The sequence below is a fragment of the Nannobrachium achirus genome (genome assembly GCF_963921795.1).
Source record: "Nannobrachium achirus genome assembly, chromosome: 22".
NCBI classification, from domain to species: Eukaryota; Metazoa; Chordata; class Actinopteri; order Myctophiformes; family Myctophidae; genus Nannobrachium; species Nannobrachium achirus.
In genome coordinates this window covers 46,807,002-46,829,232 of record NC_137829.1, presented here as the reverse complement: position 1 = coordinate 46,829,232, position 22,231 = coordinate 46,807,002, and the positions used below count along the sequence as shown (strand labels likewise).

The window sequence follows — 22,231 nt, the reverse complement described above, 5'->3', positions numbered from 1 at the left end:
CAGAGCAGATCGTCCACCGATTGGTTTTAATATCGCCATGACCACAACCAACAACCAACCACCAAGCTGACTGCCCCTTCGGGCTATGGGATAAGACTCACTGTCACTGACCAACCAACCAACCAACCAACTACACTGTCTGTGTTTACTTCTTCAAACTTTAAGCGGTTCGTAGCCTGCAGCAGTTAGTTTGTTTGTTTGTTGTGAATTTTTGTTACCTTGGATTATCTACCCGAGTATTATTCCAGTCAAACATGCAGACACCACCAGCACTGTCTGTACAAGAGCAACGTGGTGCATTCTCATCAGCTGCTACACGTGAGTAAATAAACATGTGTTATTCTTACTGGAGGGCTGGTTAGGTAAGACATAATGCCTACCGGTATATTAAAACTATTATATTAAGCCTAAAACGGTTCTGTTATGCCGCCGTGCATTAACCGTGTGAATTGTGAAATATCTCTTTTGAAAGGTCGATAGGAAATATTGATATTATATTACAGGTCGTTCTGACCCAGCAATTGGTTGAAATAGGCTTGCCTGCCGTGCTGAAATGAGCATGATTGACACAGCAGATGGTAATAGAATATTTGAGAATGGATTAATGAATTGGAAATATCAGTTGTGCAGATATTTTGCATGGTTTAGCTGATGATCTGGTCATCAAATTATTGGTTGAGAATGAGAACCACTGGTCTATATCAAGCTATTTCTTTTATTTTGTTGCACTAACTAGCATTGACTTGTTGCACTAACTAGCATTGACTGCTATGGTCACTTTTGATTTGGACACTGTACTATTTTGATAGTTGTGCTTAAGGACACTTTATGTATATATTTATATAGGCCTATATATTTATATATTATTTGTTCACTCTCTTGATGTACCTTGCTCTTTACTGTACTCTGTTTTCTTTTCTTGTTTTTCTTTTATCTTTTTCTTACTTCTCTGTAACTTTGTAAATAACCTTATACTGCTGTTGCTGCCTCTGGGCCAGAGCATACGAGCGGAGTGGAGCGCGAGCGGCGCGGGCCGTTTTTGACGTGAGCGTGAGCGAGCGACTTTTCAAATGGGTCTGAGCGGCTTTGGAGCGAGGATTGTCCTCCGCTCCTTGGAGCGCCGACCTCCTCCGCTCCTATTAGCCGATCCTGTTGGGGCCGCGTGCCACATGTTGCCAACAAACAGTCTGTGGCAGCGCAGCCATCATGTCAGCACCGTGTAGAGGAGAGGAGACAGAGAATTCCCTTTATCAAGATTTCACAAAATGTATCTATGGGGCTGTTAAGTATGACATCATTTTGTAGGCAGAGGAGAATTTCTGCCCCCAGTTTCCGTGAATCTTTTTACTATTTTTACTATTTACACATTTTTCTTCTCTTTGTTGTTGAAAGGAAAGTGTTAGAATTATACTTTAGTCGTTTTTTTTTTAGTTGTTGTTTTTTGAAATAGCGAGGGACAGAAAATGCTCTGGGGGCAGATTCTCCTCTGCCTACAAAATGATGTCACGGCTTAAAAGCCCCATATCATCCACACAAGTAGGCTAGGCTATGTTATAATAAGTAGCCTACCTTGTGTCAGTTAAGCCAGTCAAAGGATACGATTTGAAATGCAAGTGAGTCAGACTGATTTGGCTGAATGAAAAACACACGCCACCGTTCGCCTCCCTCTCTCGGTTGTGGTGATTAGCCTAATCAATAACCAACAGGATTTAATATTGCCCGTCTTAAAATACAATGCCTTAGATTGCCTAGACAGATCTCCATCAAGCCGAGGCTCACATTACCCCAGGCGTTTGTGTTGGGAACACACTGGCGAAGGAGAAACTGTTTCGGACATCGTAGCAAACTTTTTTTCTTTTTCTTTTCTTTCTTTTTTTTTCTGCTTTTTGACGACCCTGAGCGGAGTGTGGAGTGCGCGGTGAGCGAGCGATACGTACATCAAGGTGAGCGGCGGAGCGGGGGGGAGCGGAGCGGCGGTGGGGGCGACATGAGCGAAGAGTGAACGGTACCATAGAGCCCTGGAGCGCAAAGCGGCTTTCCGTCCCGCTCCACTCCGCTCGTGTGCTCTGCTCTGGGCAACTGATTTTCCCCCTTGGGATAATAAAGGTATCGATCTGTCTATTTCTGCCGCCGCGCAGACCTGTTTTAAAACGTCACGCAATGCGCGTGCACATTGGCGCGCGTGCACGTGCGTGCGTCGGTGCGTGCGTCGGTGCGTGCGTCGGTGCGTGCCCACACTTCCAAATTTAGCACTACAACACTGGCTAATGTGGACCATTGTGCTAACGGTCAGTGTTAGTCAAATATTATTCCCTGGCTTTGTATAAATGTCGTAATTCAGACGTCAAATTTATTTTACTTACATACTTTTTATTGTATTTTCTATCCCACAATTTATTTAACCAATTTTTTCACCCGGTGTCAAATATCTAATCTAATCCTGGGCGCTACACTCCCTCTCTGCCAACCTGGGGAGAGCAATGGACTGACCGCGTGCTTCCTTCAATGCATGAGGAGTCCAAGTCGATTCTTTTCACCTGACAGGGGGAGTTTCCCTGGCTGGACGTAGCACGTGGAAGGAACACGTTATTCCAACAAGTTCCGTTCCCCTCTCCATCAGGCTGGCCAGTGGGAGGCAGTATAGAGATCATGATTACGGCATGTGTTTTGTGAGGGTACCTACCCTAGGGGACACAGGGAAACTCCACACAGAGAGGAGGTGACAGTGCCACAGTGCCCCCTGCATGGGTCCTACTGCTCACACAAGGACCGTAATAATAGCCTGTGCACTAACGCTGGCTGAGAGGTAGGGGTGGGCGATATGGTGATAATTATCGCTGAGACGATACAATTTCTCCACGATATGCCTTTTCAGAGATATTGTATGTATCGTGATACAATTGAGGGAGCCTTGTAAAAAATCCTGTTTAAATGTTAATACAGAGATTCATTGCCGAATTCAATTTAAACCTGCATTTTGGTCTAAATCAGTAGTTCTCACACTTTAAAATGTCAAGGTCTCCACTTAACTCTGACAGTATACAAATGAAACCAAATGGACCTGTAAGGGTCCATTTGGTTTAATTTGTATACTGTCAGAGTTACATACTTGTAAAGTTAAATTTAGACCTCCCAAAAGGAACCCAGAGAGTCTAGTTTTTGTCAAGTAACTTGAAAAATAACCATAAAAACCAACGTGAAAAAGAATCGTGATAAAATCGTGTAACGTGATACAGCTTGGGAAAATATCGTGATATTGTATTTTCCCATATCGCCCACCCCTACTGAGAGCCACCAAGCATCCCCCGAGTTTACATTTTTCCCTTTAAAATACATAGGCGGCGCCACGGGGGGCATTGGGGGCCAATGCCCACCCAGATTAGACTTTGTGCCCCCACAGTCCAGATTGGCCAGTCGTACCCTACCCCAACATTGTGTTAAGATGTTTTACTGGTGTTAATTATATATGTTCTTTTTGTTGTTCTTTGTGACTATCATAAATATACATTTTCCAAAAATGCAATGATAAAAGGTAGCCTACACTGGCGCTGCACTGAATTGTTTTTGTTTTGAAGTCTATTCCTGTGTTGTTGTTGTGCATGCATGCACGGGAAATTCAAATATTTTCAGTGAGAAAACTTCTATTGCTAGTTTGGCTCAAAATGCTCAGCTTGCTATATACGTATAGGGGTGTGTTGAGAAATAATGTGCCCCCTTTGGAAAATTGAAGGCCCCCCTGCTGATTATTCCCTGGAGCAGCCACGGTTAAAATATTGATGGATTTCCATCTTTTGGATAAACGTAGGAATTGTGACGCTCGGGGCGTGATGGGACCAGGGTGAACAGAACTGAGTTTCCTCTCTCGGCTGACAGAACATGGTGTGCTGAGTGTTCCCGTCGCTGTAGCTCATCCTCGTGCGCTGGTTTGAATACACGTTTTACTGTTAAAGCAAAGTGGCCTATAGTGTGTCTCTCTCTCTCTCTCTCTCTCTCTCTCTCTCTCTCTCTCTCTCTCTCTCTCTGTCTCTCGGTCTCTTTCAGGGGCGTCACAATGGGGGGGGGGGGGGGGGGGGGGGAGTGGGACTGAGTTACTAGGGCCCAAGAGGGGCCTTAATTACTTTATACTTTAGCTGTTGAAAAATAGCAGATCTACAAGCTCACAGCGCGGCACCGAGTGCCGTGCTGCGAGCTTGAAGATATGCTATTTTTTAAAAGTCGTGTATGTATTTTTTTAAGCGAACATTTGTAACTAAAATTTGCTTCTGGGGGGTACCTGAAACGAAATATTTTGAGATGGGAAACCTTAGAAGGATTTGAAATATTTGTTCACGATTTTCTTTTTTTTTTTTTCAAAAATAGCAGATCTACAAGCTTGCAGCACGGCTTGTATATCTGCTATTTTTCAATCGTTAGAGCACAAAATATTGCGTTCCCAGTCTAAATCCCCCTATGAAGAACATTTATGGGGGGCCCACAGTAAATCCTTGTACCCAGGGCCCAGAATTTGGTGCGACGCCCCTGTCTACGACTACATACTGTAAGAATCTCTTTCCCCCAGAACTACTGTACTTCCAGAGTTTTTTCAGGCATGAAATGGAGAGCACTTCTTGCGGGGAGGGGGAGGTGGAAGGGGGGGGGGGAATGGAAACCAAATGCTTGCTCAGTCTAGGAACCAGGGGCGTCACACCAAATTCTGGGCCCTGGGTAAAAGGATTCACTGCGGGCCCCCCATGAATGTTAACTATTGAAAAATAGCAGATGTACAAGCTCACGGCGTGGCACCGAGTGCCGCGCTGCGAGCTTATATATCTGCTAATTTTGAAAAATCCTGAAAATGTGTGCAAGAAATGTTTCCATGTCAGTTGTGCTCAAACCTTTTCATGTGAAGGACCCCCAAGATGATATGTGTTTGGCCATGGACCCCCACCTCAAAATATTTTGTTCCAGGGACCCCCCAGAAGCAAAATTTGAGTTACAAATGTTCGCTTAAAAAACACATATATTCAAAGATTTTCACACATTTTCACGACTTTTCAAAAATAGCAGATCTACAAGCTTGCAGCGCGGCACTCGGTGCCGCGCTGTGAGCTTGTATATCTGCTATTTTTCAATAGCTAAAGTTACTAGGGCCCCTCCACCTTCTTGGGCCCTAGTAACTCAGTCCCACTTTCCCCCCTGTTGTGACGCCCCTGCTAGGAACAAAGTGGGGGAAACATTGCATTGCATATCACTGGGGCTGCTATCGCCGTGAAATCTCACAGCAAAGAAGAAGAAGGGAAAAAAAAACTGCTTAAGTTTTAAGTCGGTACAGTGTATAACTGTCACTCACTGCTACATAAAGAAGTAGACTACTTCTCTATTTTGTGCAGGAAGAAATCGAATCAGAAGTTGAGTTATAGCCAGTTAGGATCTTTTCATTATGTATATTTAAATATTTTCACTCATTATATTTCGCCAGAGCATTGTCTGGTAGCAATTTGAGACATTCATTCGCCTTTAAAACACTGTCAGCATTCCTATTCTCACATTGAACGTCATTGTATTTCAGCGTCCCGAGCACACTGGCGGGACAGCGTTCCTAACCATTCCTCAAAATGTGCCATACAGTCTTTCCTTTGTCATGTCAATCACCTGAGCCGTCGTTCTTCAGCTGTATTCAGCTTTTGTTCCACATATACGTTTTGTGATTAAATGGTGCAGCTGATTGGATTCCCTTTTTACTACACGATTATGAATATAAAAGGATTATCGTGATTAAGATTGCTTAACTCAGTTAGCGCCGGGCGACTTTACGAGCGACTAGTTCACTATGGCGTTTGGTGCCGAGCGACTCGGAGCGACTTTTATATAAAAGCATTGTTTAAGCTTTTAATATGTGTTTATAGACGGAGCGAAATGGTTAGCTTACCTCAGCTAATGTCCACACGTAAACCGTGAAAAAAAAGGATACGATTATGACGTCACCTTTAAACCAGGGCTTCCTGTTGACAACAGGCCTCTGCTAGCGTTAGCCTCAATGCAACCATCCGACCCTCACGTAGCTTCACTAGGTCGGATTTTGATTCTGAAACTTTCTGTGTGGCATCTATATACGTCCCGATGCCCATACCAATGGTGGTTTGAGACGATCAAGCACGAATTGAACAGTATTGAGCTGAAATGGTGACCGGCGGCCCGTCCATGTTAAGTCAATGAGGACCAAGTCAGCGTCTCATCCTGTTATGTGGATTTAAACAGGCTTAACATGGGACCATGTCAGTGTATGGTGTATGGTGGTCTCTAGTGGTCATCTGGTGGTATGGTATGGTGAACGTGCATTCGTTAAGGTGGTCTGGTTAAGGTGGTCTGGGGGGATACAAAATAGCTATTTCCTGGCGTTATAAGCGCACATTCATATTCATATTTTGGAAATCTGGCCCTGTATGAGTTAATATACCCAATTAATTAATTAAAATCTTCGTTTTTTTATCATTTGTATTTCAATACCGCCTTTCTCCAAAGCGGTTTGACCGCCAGGGGTCCTTGGATGGGGTTCCAGGGGGCTCCCCTGCAAAATACTGTGGCTGTTTAAAAATATCAGATATACAAACTCACACACTTTGTGCCGCACGTACTGTGAGCTTAAGTACATCTGCCATTTTTTAACATTATTAAACAAGTGTTTAAAACGTTAGAACAAACACATATTCTCTTCTGGAGGTCTCTGGCACAACATTGTGTGTGTGTGTGTGTGTGTGTGGGGGGGGGGGGGGGGGGGGGGGGGGGGCTCCGCGGCCAACTATATCTCAATCTCAATTTGGGGGTCCTTGTCAGAAAAAAGGTTTGAGAACTACTGCTTTAGAATGTGCATTGCATTCAACCATTTACAAACACATACGGTACATACTGATACTGATGGCAGAGGATGCAGAGCACCAACCTGCTCATGGGGAGCTGTTACAGGGGCATTAAGCCAGGGGAAGCTGGGGATTTGAACAGGGGAGCGATTCATTTCCCAGACTGCCGCTCTCTCTACCTCCTGAGCCACACATGCTGCCCTTAATGTTGCTGATTGTGCTTATCGGGGGCCAAATGGTTATGTAATTGTAATGCTGTGTGTTCAAAATGGCAGCGAAAAAACAGATACAACACTGCAAAAAAATGTGGAGAACTTGACTTTTCTCAACACGCTCATTAAAGTCAAGTGTGTTGTCCGAAAAGCGATAACAATGTTAAGGAAGATATAAAAGCTATGGTTAAAAAGAACAGGGAACTGGCTGATGAGTATCATTTGTTCTTCATTCCATTTACAGGCAGGAATTGTGTGGAGAGAGAAGGTGAGTGGAAATGGTCAAACTCGTCGTTTTATTTAGCTTTTTAGCTGTGTTAATTTTGTTGACAAAAACTATGACTAGATATACTGACAGTTTTACCAACAAATAAAAACTAGACTAAAATGTTAGGGAGAAGAGATCCAGTAGAACTAAAGGACAAGTCATTTTATGTCTGGTTGCAATCTGAAAATAGCAGATCTACAAGCTTGTAGAACGACCTTTTCAGCATGCAACCACGCATAAAATCAGCCATTACGATGCCATCAAGGCCTGCCAAAATCAACTGTAGATTTAGTCAACAAAAATCTTATGATTATAGTCATATAGTTAGTCGACTGAAACTAGACTAAAACTTTTCAGATGACTAAAATATGACAAACATTTTTTTTTTTTATTCAAAGGATTATGACTAAAACAAAACAAAACAAAAAATCCTGTCAAAATCAACACTGCTTTCTAGCTGCTAGTGTGAAGTTGAAGCCAGCACTATCTTCATGTCACTGGCTTGGTCGCTGCCAGGATGAACCTAAGTATTAGTCAAGAAACAAATGCATTGAGTGCCGCTTGAGTGTAAAAAGGTGCCCCTTTGGTTTTTATTCACAGATAATGTTCACGTAGATGCTGCTGCTGTTCATTGAAGCGATGCATCAATGTGTGGCGGCCATATTGGCAGGTGGCGCTAGCCTTGCCTAATGTATATGTACAGTATGCCTTGTGTATGTCTATTGATTAGTAGTGAAGCAGGAGCTCTCATGGTAATACAGTTGAATTATCAACCAATTTCCATGCGGTTTTGTTTGTTACAAATGACAGACATTTAGTATCCAGGGTGCCAGCCTGCTCGCTCTTGTGTTGTCTCTCCGCATCACAGTCTGGAAAGCCTCCTATCTCCAAGAGGAGGTGGGACATAGAAAGTGAGTGGAATCCAAACGTGGCTTCTTGTTGGTCTGTGGTGCGGGGCGGGACAAACACACCAGTGTGTATTGGCTGGCTGATGAAGTAGCTACCCGACACACCCAAAAGCCAGTCGCGAGTCAGGCAACAAAAGGTCTTGTAGCGGCCCCTGCAACAGACGTTCGGAAATACGAGTCAACTGAATCATTTCCAGACTGTGATGCAGAGAGACAAAACAAATCGTGGAACGGAGTGAACAGGCTGGCACCCAGGCTAGACATTTAGTTATGTTATTATAATACAGGAGAGGACTATCGTATTTACATAATAACAGTAATAGTTATCAAACTGAAAAAAAATTACGTACAATCTAGTGGCCATGAGCAGCATCTATGCATAATATCCTAGAAGTTCAAAGCTACTGAAAAAACATCCAAGGCACTCGACAGGCTAGATTTCAAAAGCCTTTAATACTTCATGGCTTGACCAAAGTTCAACGTAAAGAGTAACTTTGTTCCAACCATTGAGCAAATTAAAAGCTTTTAAAATCGATTACCCCCTTGAGTGCTTTGGATGTTTTTCAATAGCGTTGGTACGTCATGGTTTCTGAGATGTCATTGTTGCTCCGTGAGCCGGAGAGATGTTAGAGTAGGGCTTGTACAATGTTCTTGTTAATCCTCGTGTAATGGTGAGGAGAACAGGGCAAGGTGCAACAGTTGACCAAATAAGATGAATTGAATTGAAAGTGAAAGTTTGGTGGCATTATTGAAAATGTTTCAATGCATTCTTTTTCATTAACCATTGGTATAGAACAGTGGTTCTCAACCTGTGGGTCAGGACCCCCAGGGGGGTCCCCAAATTATTTTTGGGGGGTCCCCAGATGATTAACTTAATGGGCAACATTGTTTTCTCACTCAACAGTAATCAAACCAACATAAGTGTATGAGGTATCTGCACATTGTCAATTTAAGAAACAAAGTCTAAGTGTATAGAGTGTAGCCTACAGTATCTGCACGTTTCTAAAGTGTCAATTTAACTCATTCCCCGCCTCCCCCGATAGTCCCGAGAAAATCCCAATGTCGTTCCCCGCCAGGCCCGATAGTCCCGAGAATTTGCTTTTATATAATGTAATGTTTAATTACACTCTCCCCCAGCTCGTGACAAATTTTTATCCTTTTATCTTACAGAGAACCTAAAATATCACACATCAAAGTAAGTGTGTTTGAAAAAAAGACTGTAATAATGTATAAATTGCAATACAAATGCATATAAATCTCCCCATAACCCACAGTGAACTGGCACAGTGACGCATTTTGCGCACACAAGGCTGGCGGAAAAAAAGAGAAGAAAAAAAAAGTGTGAGAACAGCTGTGTGTGTGTGTGTGTGTGTGTGTGTGTGTGTGTGTGTGTGTGTGTGTGTGTGTGTGTGTGTGTGTGTGTGTGTGTGTGTGTGTGTGTGTGTGTGTGAACATCTCTTAGCTGGCTGGTGGTCCACGGACCACTGTCTGTTTCAGTGGTCCCCCTGTCCTGATCAGCACAGTGCTATCAGAGTCTCTGATTCAGAGATCTGTCTCTCTCTCTCTCTCTCTCTCTCTCTCTCTCTCTAGATACAAAATAATTATCGCCAATTCGCCATATAAATGCTTCTAACACATACCTGAGAATGATGATGGTTGATTAGAATCCACAGGTTATAATCCATATATCCAGGCTATAATATATTGTTTTGTAATGGTCCACAAGCAGCCAAGCAGGCCATTGGCGCCAGGCGGTCCTTTGCAAAGGGGGGTCCCTGGTCGGCTTTCTAACAGGGGGTCCGCGGGCCCAACGCTTCGCTCCGCAGAGCAGTGGGAACACGATAATCAACTCTTACAAAATCAATCAATAAAACTGCCCGATTACATAAAGTTCACGACGCGATCCAGTTGAGTCAGAGACAAGTGAAGTGGTCCCTGGAAGGGGGTCCGTCCTCTCATTACCCTGCCTGGTCTCCAGCCAACACTTCTCACGGACCACCACCAAAACTCCCACGCTCCCCCACCACGCTCCTCCCAAAAAGCAAGAGATCAACTAGTGTCGTTACTAACGAGCAAAGACGCAGAGGAGCTGTTTAGCAGGGCAGTGCAGAGGATTTTTTTAGGGGCAGGGGGAGACATTTTTCCAACATGTCCTAGAATGTGAAAATAGCAGATCTACAAGCTCGACTTTGATTGATTGATTGAAGACTTTATTAGAAGTTTGCATAGGAAAAGGTACAGTTTCATGACGGTACAGTTCACTGGTACAAGGTCTACTAAAAGGAGATCCATGAAAAGACTAAGCTTATTTCCACTGGAAACCATTGAAGTATCTCATATAAAATTGAATGACAAGCTCTCAATGTGTCACAGTCTCAGAGCGATGTGTTGAGCTTGTAGAGCTTGTAGATCTGCTATTTTCACATTCTAGGACATGTTAGAAAAAAGACTCATGCCCCCTTTTATGTCTATTTGTGTGTGTGCACCTGTACAGAGCAAAAGACAACCAGCAGACACACAGAGACAGAGAGAAAGCGCCCCCAAGTGGGGGCTCACAGAAATACTCACAGAAATACTGCAATATAGTATGTGAGTTTTTTGGTCAGATATAGCCAATAAAAATATTTTTCTCTGCATTTTTCTAAACAGAAAATTCTAAAAATAAATCCTATTACATAATTACATTAGTACACTTATCTGATAATGCCTGAAGCCATAAAGACACATCTCAAGTGAGTTATCCACTTGAAAACAGATCATTCACAAAAAGGTCAATAACTCCAATTATTTTGAATTTCCACCTGGATTTTGAAAAAACAAGGGGTTTGAAATGGCCAAAACTCTAGATTGCTACATCGTACATACAAAAAAATATTTTTTGGAGAGACTAGAGGATGTCCTCTTTTAATCCATGCACTGTATGACATTTTCGTGCAAACAGGGAATTTAGGAAAAATGTCTAAATATGAAGAAAATGCTTAAACAAAATGGCAGGGGAGCCTACAGTGAATGTTAAAATGGCGGTCAATGTGTTAAGGACTTTTTAATACTTCTAAAATGACAAATTTAACATTGGCCAAATTGTCAAATATTAGAGGCAGAAATTGTGAAAATAGCCGATCTACATGCTCACAACGCCTCGCGTTGCGAGGCGTTGTGAGCATGTAGATCTGCTATTAAGTAACAACTTAAAGTCCAGCATCCTTCTATAATGTTTTTATCCCATTTGATTGTAATCCTGGGCGCTACTCTCCCTCTGCCAACCTGGGGAGAGACACAAATTGACATCATGCTTCCTTCAATGCATGAGGAGTGTAGCGGGCCGCTTCTTATCCCCTGTTACAGGGGAGGTTCCCCGGTAGGACAGTGCATGGAAGGATCATGTTATTCCAACTGGTTCCTCTCCCCTCTATCAAGTGCGGCAGTATATAGAGACCAGGATTACTGCATGTTTTTTGTGAAGGTACCAAACATAGGGGACACGGCGAGAACATGCAAACTCCACATAGACCACAACCCCACCAAGGGTATGGGCACTGATGTCTGTGGAGAGAAAACGAGCATGCGGAAGGTCCAAAACTGTTCCCTTTCAGGATTCAAAAAAAAAAAAAATAGCAGGTCCTTTTTCATCAAAAGACTGCTACTTTTTACGGTAGGCCTATTGTGTGACGCTGTAGTATGATGCAAGTAGGATGTTAATTTACGGGGGAAAAAAACCCAAAATGTTTATTTATGCATGGATGGCATTTTTATAGCGCTTTACTAAGCAAGTTGCGAACTCAAAGCACGTTACAATGGTCCATTCATTCATACATCGGGAAGTGAAGCGGCGAACAATCGACGCCAGCATCCTCACTTCTCACATTCACACACCAGTGCTGACAGCTGGCAAGCTAACACCATTGGAGGCAATGTTCAGTCAGTGTCTTGTCCAAGGACACTTCGACATGTGGACAGGAGAAGCCGGGATTCGAATCGCCGGCCCACGGATCATTGGACGACCAGCTCTACCTCCCGAGCCACAGCCGCCTGGCGGTGTCAGTTGGTCACTGAATAAACCTGCTATGAATGCAGTTATGTGGCGGTATCCTGTAAGCGGTAAGCAGCAGCATGTAGAAACCATTTCAGCCGGAGGCAGAGTGTGTACATAGCGTCTCTGGGAACTAGCTCCTAGTCTCCCAGCAGCATGCAGCAAGCACAGAGGAAAAAGAAAAAGAAAGATAAAACACAGATAAGGTGTAACACCTCATCTAGATGTGGAATAACTGCCGATATCCAGAAAGTATGATATCTGTCGGAACCTTAACAGTACAATATGTCCAAAACCGTGACTTTTCAGGAAAAGGGGGACCGATGTTCCAATGGATCTAATGTACTTACGTGCATTTAGTCACAAGCTATTTTTAATACAATGCTTAACATTAGGTTCAATATTTCTAAAACATACAGATAAAGGTAACCACTTTTGGATATACCGTATACAGTATAAATAAAATAAAAAATGTTTAGGTTATACAAAAAATGTTACATGTAGTGCTGCTTTTACTGTACAGTTGGGGTCTTGTCACAGCTCCTGTTGCTGTCATTAGGATCTAGATCCAAGGCCTTTTTCCACCACACTATTCGCTAGCTGGTTCAGGGATATTGTTGTCTATACGTGTAACATGATGCCAGCCTGTCCATAGACTATATTCAAGGACAGCATCGCTGTTAGAGTGGACACTATAACAATGGTCTTAGGCTTAGGAATGTGACACAACTTTTAAAAAAGCTCCATGAATTCAAGGCTTCATGGGGTGTTAATTGATAGAAAATAAACATTTCCTTAACACATACCCTGCCATTTAACAATACCTTCGTACTCTCATATGCCCCTGGTCTCCATAGACTTCCATGTAATTCATAGTGCACGGATCATGCACACCCATGCCTAGATAATGCACCACGTGTGTCCACATTGCTCACAGCTTTCAAACCAAAAAATCCGAATGGAAATCCGTTCAGGCATTCATGAGATAGAAGCCATTATGTTTTCCTAAAATGTAAACAAAGATGGCTGCCATGTTTGATAGATGGGGTTGCTATGGGGGTTAAACATGCAATTTCGCGATTTCTATCATGCCTACTACATTTTTTGGGGTCAAAAAATAATTTTGATTTTCTTTTTTTTTTTTTCAAAAACGGGACATTCTCTGGACTATCGGGCCTGGCAGGGAAAGACATTGAAATAATCTCGGGACTATCGGGCCTGGCATGCAAGTGGTTAATGTGCGTTTAATAACAAGTTACTAACGTTTTCAAATAATTGTAGTGTAAAAGAGTAAAAGTACAATATTTGCCTTTTGAGATATTGGAATAGAGTAGTAGTCTCGATCTATTAAATGCTGTTCTAGCCTTCCCTATACTCGCTGCCTCCGTGCCTCCCAACAATGCTTCCCAGGTCAGTGAGCCTTTCTTACCGTTAACATGAAAAATTGAGTTTCAAGTATCCTTGAATTTGTTTATACAGAGCTTCTCCATGGTGAACTTCTTCCACTTCTGACATAACCCTGCAAGGCCCAGCGTTGCTTTTTGGCAACATTTTTTAAATCATTTAAAAAAAATGTTATAGTTAGTTTTCCTGTTCTTTTTTTTTACATTAACATCACCATGAAATCCTATTGTTTAGTATTACAATGCCATTGGCCACGATATTTGCATATAAATACCCCCCACAGAGACTGACATTCACACCTCCCAGAGAAGTTGAAATTCCAGCGTCTGGACGAACAACATCTCACTTTTTAACTGAAGCTATTCCTCACTAAAACATAAGTAAAATGCCTGTAATATATGTTTTCGTGATCATTAGAATGTCTAGAACATGTACATATGTTATTATTGTGAAAAATATCCCCAAAATGCAAATTAGAGCATGATTTATGATTTATGATTTATGGCTATAAAACCTTACCAAAACATTATTAATGTTTTAACATTACATTTTCCTGTGATTAGGACTCCTACAACACCATCTGATTTTTTAAATTGTTTTTGGGCCAGTAGAAATTAATTCGGGCCTTGCAGGGATAACAGTAAAAGCCTTGACTATGGGGAGTGTGGGGGCGGGGTGGGTTTAGCGGTTCAAAACACTGATTTCCATATTTATTTATTTCCACACTTTATTTCCATTCCAAATTATAAACATAGGTGCTGTTATTTGAGTTTCCAGCCATTAAGATGCGCAGTCGCCCTGTCTTTGAAAAACACACAGGAAGAAAAATGCTCTCTTTCATCTTAAAAATATCTGTGCCTTGAAGTGTGCAGTAAAAGACTAGTTTCCATAATTTCCACATGTATTTGCAGGTTAGGAGAGTAATGCCTAATAATTTATTCTTCATTGCATGATGGTGTTGCACACAAAAAAGAAAAAAAATGTCCTCAGGGGTCCTTGGGGGAGGTTCCAGGGGGTCCCCAGCAAAAGTAGTTAGCATAGCATCAAAATAATCAAAATCATCAGCTATAAAAAAAAAATTATATACACGATCTCACAGCACGTCAGTTTTTATTTGAAACATCGAAAATGTAGGCCTAACTATTTTCAGATGGTAGTCCTCGGCCATATAAATAATAACTATTAATGTACTAAATGTCTGTCTGCATGCTGACAGCACTGATACTACACAATGTCGCCACCATGGTAACAGCCGCATGCTGAAACAATGCCCAAATTTGGAGATGATGTCCGCCATCTGTCTGCATTGCTGACATCACTGATAATATATATAAACTTTATTTATATAATGATAAGCCACCATGGTAACAGCCGCATGCTGAAACCATGCCTACATCACAGACAGGTATTGCACAACTGGAGGTCAATGGTGATTGACCTCTCTCTCTCACTCACACACACACACACACACACACACACGCACACACACACACACACACACACACACACACACACACACACACACACACACACACACACACACACACACACACACACACACACACACACACACACACATATATATGGCCAATATGGGGCAACAAGTTTTGAGTGTGTAGATCTTCATTGCTGTTTTTAAATTTGAATCCAGTGTAAAGCAACAGTTGACATATTATGACGTTTCCACCCAACAGAGATGTGTTAGGAAGCGTCCGTTCACTTTCCCCGAGGTATTGTAGCCTACGCATGCACGACTGCGAAGGTCCTCCACAGCACGTTGTTGTCCTTGTGATTTCAGTCGTGTGACACGCCACTCAACACTTTGCTCGCACAAAGCACAAATTGACCTTTAGATGTGTTGGTCCCGGTGAGCTGTGACAGACATTGCTATTGGATGACACTTCTCTCTACGGTCCAACAAATCAATCTGTTAAGCATAACAGAAGGATGGACAAAGAGAAGCACCACTGAAGCATGTTTCTGGCCATCTTAAAGATCGTGTCATGTTAAAACAGGTACATGTGAATAGAGATAGAAAAAAAGAGACACACCTAGAGCCAGACCGATTTATGGGTTTGGCTGACATATCTGCTATTATTTGACTTTTTAGATGACATTTGTGGCAGAAATGATGCAGATGGTGAGTGATTTTAACCAATAATTGTCGTGGGGATATGGCTGTCGCCTCCCAGCTAGAAGGTCCCGGGTTCGATTCCCACCGGGGACACTGTGGCCGTGTTCTATCCTCCGCGTCATAAGTACCGTATTGGCCCGAATATAGGACGACTCTGATTATAAGACGACCCCTATTTTTCAAATATAATTTTGGGAAAAACATATGTTGAAGACAAAATAAAGTTATTAATAAAGAAAAACATGTTTATTGTAAAATTGTTATAGAAAGGCTCATACAGAGATAACATTCTGCTGTATTGTATTGCATTAACCACCAAAATCAAGGTTCTATTCAAGCACTATGGGATATTCCCATATTAGCCGGGGAGCCACTGTGCCAAAATGAGAGAAGACCTGTGATGTCATGACATACTCCAAATTTTAGTTTTTCCTATTAATTTGGTCAATAAGGTACACAGAATGAGAGGCCTGCTCTGCCGTAAACACTGCGAAAAAAAGTTTCCCATTGACTTCACTATACTGGAAAAAAAACACACCAAAAAAAGTATGTGAGGGGTCAAACTAAGGGTTCTTCATGATTCTGAATCCATTGCAAGCATTTGTTTTGCATGAAAAACATTCCTTGGGCTAGATTTCAGCCTCTCAAACCTGTGAAAAGTGATGAGTCATCACTTTTCACCGTTATTTTGGTCCGTTTTCTAGCCCAAGGAATGTTTTTCATGCAAAACAAATGCTTGCAATGGATTCAGAATCATCAAGAACCCCTAGTTTGACCCCTCACATGCTACTTAAAGGTGATACACCATGCATTTAAAAAGTGTTTATGTCATATTGTTTATGTCCCAAAAACGTTTTTCAAAAGGTTTGAGGCTAAATTACCACTCCTGAATAGAGAGCCTCTCTCATTTTTGAATGACTCTCAGAGCATTTCAGCTGCAGTACCACCTTTGGCCTGAATTGCGCCACCCCCCCAAAATCTTTTTGAAAAAAAAATTTTTTTGAAAAAAAAAAAAAGTTTTTTTTTATTTATTTTTTTCTTCAAAAACGGCCGATGATGACGTCACAATCGGCAGCAAATCTTGATAGCCTGTTTTGAGAACCCGTGGGATACGTTTAACCTTCGCCTTCTCAAAACCAGAGAAAGACACAAAGGTCAGAAATGGGACTTTGTGAGGATAGAAGGTGCTAGTGGGACCCCAAAAAAAGGTTTTAAAATGGGAAAAGTAAAATTTCATGGTGTATCACCTTTAAAGCATATTTTTTTGGTGTGTTTCTTTCCTGTATATTGAAGTCGATGGAGTGAATATACAAATGGTCATAACTTTTTTTCGCAGAGTTGCCGGCAGAGCAGGCCTCTCATTCTGTGTACCTTAATGACCAAATGAATAGAAAAAACAAAAATAAAAAGTATGTCATGACATCACAGGTAAAACCCTATTCTTTGAGCTTTTGGGCCTGTGGCTCCCCGGCTATATCCATTACTCTGTTAAACTCAGGGCGTTAGTGGGGTGTGGTGACTCTAGTGTAATGTAATGTATGCACTTGACCTGTATGTCAGCACTGTGTGTTTTGCATTATTCTTTGTAATTTTTAATTATTTCTGTTTGTCCTGTTCTGTTGTATGTTATATAGCAGTCTGTATGTCCAAGACAAATTTCCCTCGGGACCAAATAAATTAATCTTGAATCTTGAACAACAATTACTTTCAGATTCAGACTGTGAAAAACGAATAGACTGCAACAAAACGACTATATGAGACTATAATCCACACACAGTTTTGTCTTTTGTGAAGCTGAACTAGAGAAGGGAGCGCTTGATTTTCCCTCAAATCCTGCCGTGCGGTTGCTTCTAAGCACCGCCCGAATGCATAGGACGGTGACTGAATGGCCCCGGGCAGGGCTTCTAAAGGCAACAAGTGCCCCCTATTCTCCAGGCACCACTCGGCTAATTTTGACTTTGTTTATAAAGCACTAAGCTAGCGGATTTGATGTGATGTTCACCCACATAGCAGCTAAATCTGGATGAAAATAAACATGTGTATGGATCGAATATGGTTCTTAACATGAGACTGATCTAACACTTAAGTGTTGATTCCCTATTTTTTGGCAAATAAAATGACGTGACTTTATAAACACACACTGGCTGGTGTTGCTTCACTCGCTAACTGGATACTTCGGTACCGGATGTGTAATTACAATGGAAAAAGTCTAGTTCTCGATTTGAAGACAACCCCATATTTTGAGGATATGTTTTATAGAATGAAATGTCGTCCTATATTCGGGCCAATACGCTAAGTTTGCATGTTCTCCCTGTGTCCCCCAGGGTATGTAACCTCACAAAAAACATGCAGTAATCCGGGTCTCTATACTGCCTCCCCCTGGTCAGTCGTGGCGCCTGATGGAGGGAAAAGGAAATGGTTGGAATAACGTGTTCCTTCCACACGCTATGTGTGGAAGGAACTCTATACATCCAACTCTATACATCCAATTAGGCATTCTGTCAACTATCCATCCGTCCATCCACACAGGAAGTGAAAGTGCACAAAAGTGTAAAGGAAAAGTGTGGAGTTGTGCAGTTCCCAGCATGGCAGCTGGTACAGTGCAGTAGCTGTGTGGTCAGTAGGTAATGAGGGTGCAGTCCGGACACGTTCATTTGATCAGAGTGTGAATGGAGGCTGTCAGCACAGTGTCAACTGGCTGCACTGGGGCGTCGCACCAAATTCTGGGCCCTGGGTACAAGGATTCACTGTGGGCCCCCCATGAATGTTCTTCATAGGGGGAACTGGGAACACATTATTATTCATTATTTTATGCTTTAAAACTATTGAAAAATAGCAGATATACAAGCTCACAGCGTGGCACAGAGTGCCGTGCTGCAAGCTTATCTGCTATTTTTGAAAAGTCTTTGAATATATCAAATCCTTCTAAAGTGCTTTTTTAAAATATATATGTTTCTATATCAGTGGTGCTCAAACCTTTGTGAAGGACCCCCAAAATGATATGTATTTGGCCACGGACCCCCATCTCAAAATATTTAGTTCCAGGGACCCCCTAAAATCAAAATTTGAGTTACTGAAGTTCGCTTAAAAATATATATTCATTCAAATATTTGCACAAATTGTCACGACTTTTAAAAAATAGCAGATCTACAAGCTCGCTATGAGTTTGTAGATCTGCTATTTTTCAATAGCTAAAGTATAAGATAATTCCAGGCCCCTCTACCTTGGGCCCTAGTAACTCAGCCCCCCCCCCCTTGTGACACCCCTGTGGCTGCAGACAGTCAGGCTATTTTGCCTTCTCGTTCTTTCCCTCTCCATCTACAGTGCCTTTCCATCTATTTTACACTCTAACTCACCCTGTTTCCCCCAAGTCACTCTGTGTGTCGTCGACTGCATCGCTCCCAGCATGATGCCATAAGTCTCCCGCAACTCGTATTATTAAGCTGAGGCAACAGAGCATTTAAAATAACAACGTCATGTCTCACTTCAGCTTGGTTATATCAGTGCACCATCATGCATGCCACCTTTAATCAAAGTGAGTCTTTGGGCATGTTCTCCCCGTGTCTCCTAGGGTAGGTACTCTCACAAAAAAACATGCAGTAATCCTGGTCTCTATACTGCCTCCCCCTGGCCAGCCGAGGCGCCTGATGGAGGGGAAAGGAACTGGTTGGAATAACGTGTTCCTTCCACGCGCTACGTCCAAACCGGGGAAATCCCCATGCACCGTCAGGTGAAAAGAAGCAACTTGGACTCCTCATGCAAAATCGTGGGATAAAAATGTAAGAAAAAAAAAGTGAGTCGTTGGGACAAAATCAAACATGTGCAACAAATACTGCGATCTTGTCTCACCAGTTCTGACTACACTCCATTATTGGCGCCCAGTTAAATTTGGTGTTATTGCCATTTGATTTGAAATCCCTACATGTCCCAGGGAGAGCCCTGAGATCAGCTGACCATTCACTACTCGTTTTGCCAAAAAGCTGACTAAAGACCAGGGGCGACGGTGCCTCAGTGGTGGCTTTGGAATAGCCACATTCCATCCATCCTGTCTGTCTGTCCTGGCCTTTAAGTCTCTTCTTCAGACTTATTTTCGCCTTGGCCTTTACCACAGTTGAGTCTAACCTCAATCTCATCTCATCTCTCATCCTCATCTATGTCTGTATTTGAGTCTAGCTATACTGTAGGTCTGTGGGTGCTTCCCGCGCCCACAAAGGTACATGCTCTGTGAATTAATACTTGCTTTGCTTTTACACTAATCTCTCTCGCCTAGTACTTATTGCTTTGTTTTGCTTGCTCATATGTATGGCTGTTTTTTGTTTTGTTCTGTTTGCTCATTCTAATTTGTGCAGCACTTCGGTCAACTACGGTTGTTTTTCAAATGTGCTATATTAATAAAGTTTTATTGATTGATTGATTGATTGATTGATTGATTGATTGATTGATTGATTGATTGATATACAAAACATCTACTCTGCAATTGTTACATGTGAAAGGCTAATAAGAATCATGATGGTTTTGGTGCCATATGCGATTGGCACCTTCATATTAGCCATTTATTTTACCAATAAATCAGTGGGATTTATTCACCGTATTGGAGGCCCTTAACTCATTCTGTGCCAATGACGGCTTATGACGTTTTTTTTTTCCAATAGCCCTGTGTGCCAATGACGGCTTATGACGGTTTTTGTGTTTTTTACATAGAATTTTTTTTTTTTTTTTTTTTTAAAGATGTCAAAATGACCTGAGATCAGAGAGATGCTTTTCTCTGTTTGTGTGTTCGCTCCCTCGTTTAGCTGATTGAGAAAATGTGTGTTCATGTGTGTCCATTCTAGTGGATGGACACTTTTTTTCATTCAAACAGCTCTATCTCTGGAACCATTTGTCCGATTGACAAAATTAGTTTTGCCACTGAATCACAACAACTGTGTCTGTTTCTGTGGGGAAAAAAATTATAAAAAAAAAATCATTTTTTTTCATTGCATAGTAAAGAAAAACATACAAAATCTCGGCACAGCTACCTTGGAGCCATTTTGGCATCTGGCACAGAATGAGTTAATAGCTCTCGTATTGTGCGCTGGGTGGCATCAGCCTGAAAGGCACAGAGAAAAACTGCTCATGCGGGAGTCGGCAGCACAATAATCTTGGCCCTGACATTCATGCTGGCGCCAGATGGAAGACTAACGCATTGTGCTTCAGTAGTAAGTCCAATGAGCCAATTTACGGGGAAGTGCCAGTAAACAACTTGTCAACAGTCGCTAACAATAGAACTACTGTATCAGAGATAATTTCATAAGGTTCTCTCTCACACCCGTCGAACCGCACGTTCCTCACTCGTCCTGTCAGAGCTCGTTAGGTTCCTCCGTCGGGTAATGCGTTTGGACCCTCCGCTGGCTCCCTGACAAACACTCGCGTAATACGTTGTGACAGGATAATAAAACACGCGCGAAAGAAAGACGCAATTAGGTTCATAATCTGTGGAGGTGAACAATTAAGGCCCCGGTACTTAGCCATGATTCTTACTTTTAACCCTCAAATACCTGGAACGCGCCCGAGTCGCGTTAGATTTTAACCACTTTAACCATTATTTTATGCTTTAACTATTGAAAAATAGCAGATATACAAGCTCACAGCGCGGCACCGAGTGCCGCACTGCGAGCTTGTAGATCTGCAATTTTTTGAAAAATCTTGAAAATGAGTGCAAGTCTTTGAATATCTTTGACCCGATCTTTGACCCGACTTCTAAATCCTTCCTCTAAATTAGTGGTTGTCAAGAACCCCCAAGATTACATTTATTTGGCCGCAGACCCCCATCTCAAAATGTCATTCAATGTTATATGAGATACTTAAATGGTTTCCTGTGGAAATAAGCTTAGTCTTTTCATGGATCTCCTTTTAGTAGACCTTGTACCAGTGAACTGTACCGTCATGAAACTGTACCTTTTCCTATGCAAACTTCTAATAAAGTCTTCAATCAATCAATCAAAAGGGACCCCCCAGAAGCAGAGATTTGAGTTAAACATATATATTGAAAAATGTGCACACATTTTCAAGATATTTCAAAAATAGCAGATATACAAGCTCACTGTGAGCTTGTATATCTGCTACTTTTCAATAGTTAAAGCATTGAATAGTTCTAGGCCCTAAATGGCTTAATCAGGCCAGCATTTTCTTGCAACGTGTGTAAACTGCAGCGACCGTTCCCTCATGAATAACACATTGCTGTGCTGGTGGTGCTGACGGGGAAGGCGGAAAAATGGATCACATTCTACCTCGGGCCTCGCAGTCGCACATCACATTGCTGCTCATCTGCTTAGGCAGCGTCAGGAACACAGCACACAGGAAGACTCTGGCCGCGGCCCTTTTTATTTATGCAGCTGTTTGCAAACCGTGCCGGGCTTATAGGCCTAATTATACTCTTGAATACGGGCTGCCGTCCAGG

At 42.2% G+C, this 22,231-nt stretch overlaps 1 protein-coding gene across 1 annotated transcript in view; it reads right to left on the bottom strand.

The window, feature by feature from the left end:
• thsd7ba (thrombospondin, type I, domain containing 7Ba) overlaps nucleotides 1-22,231 on the bottom strand; it is a gene marked incomplete at both ends in the record, with an annotated part of 450,762 nt that overhangs the window by 264,175 nt on the left and 164,356 nt on the right. The gene's annotated exons all lie outside the window — the stretch shown is intronic.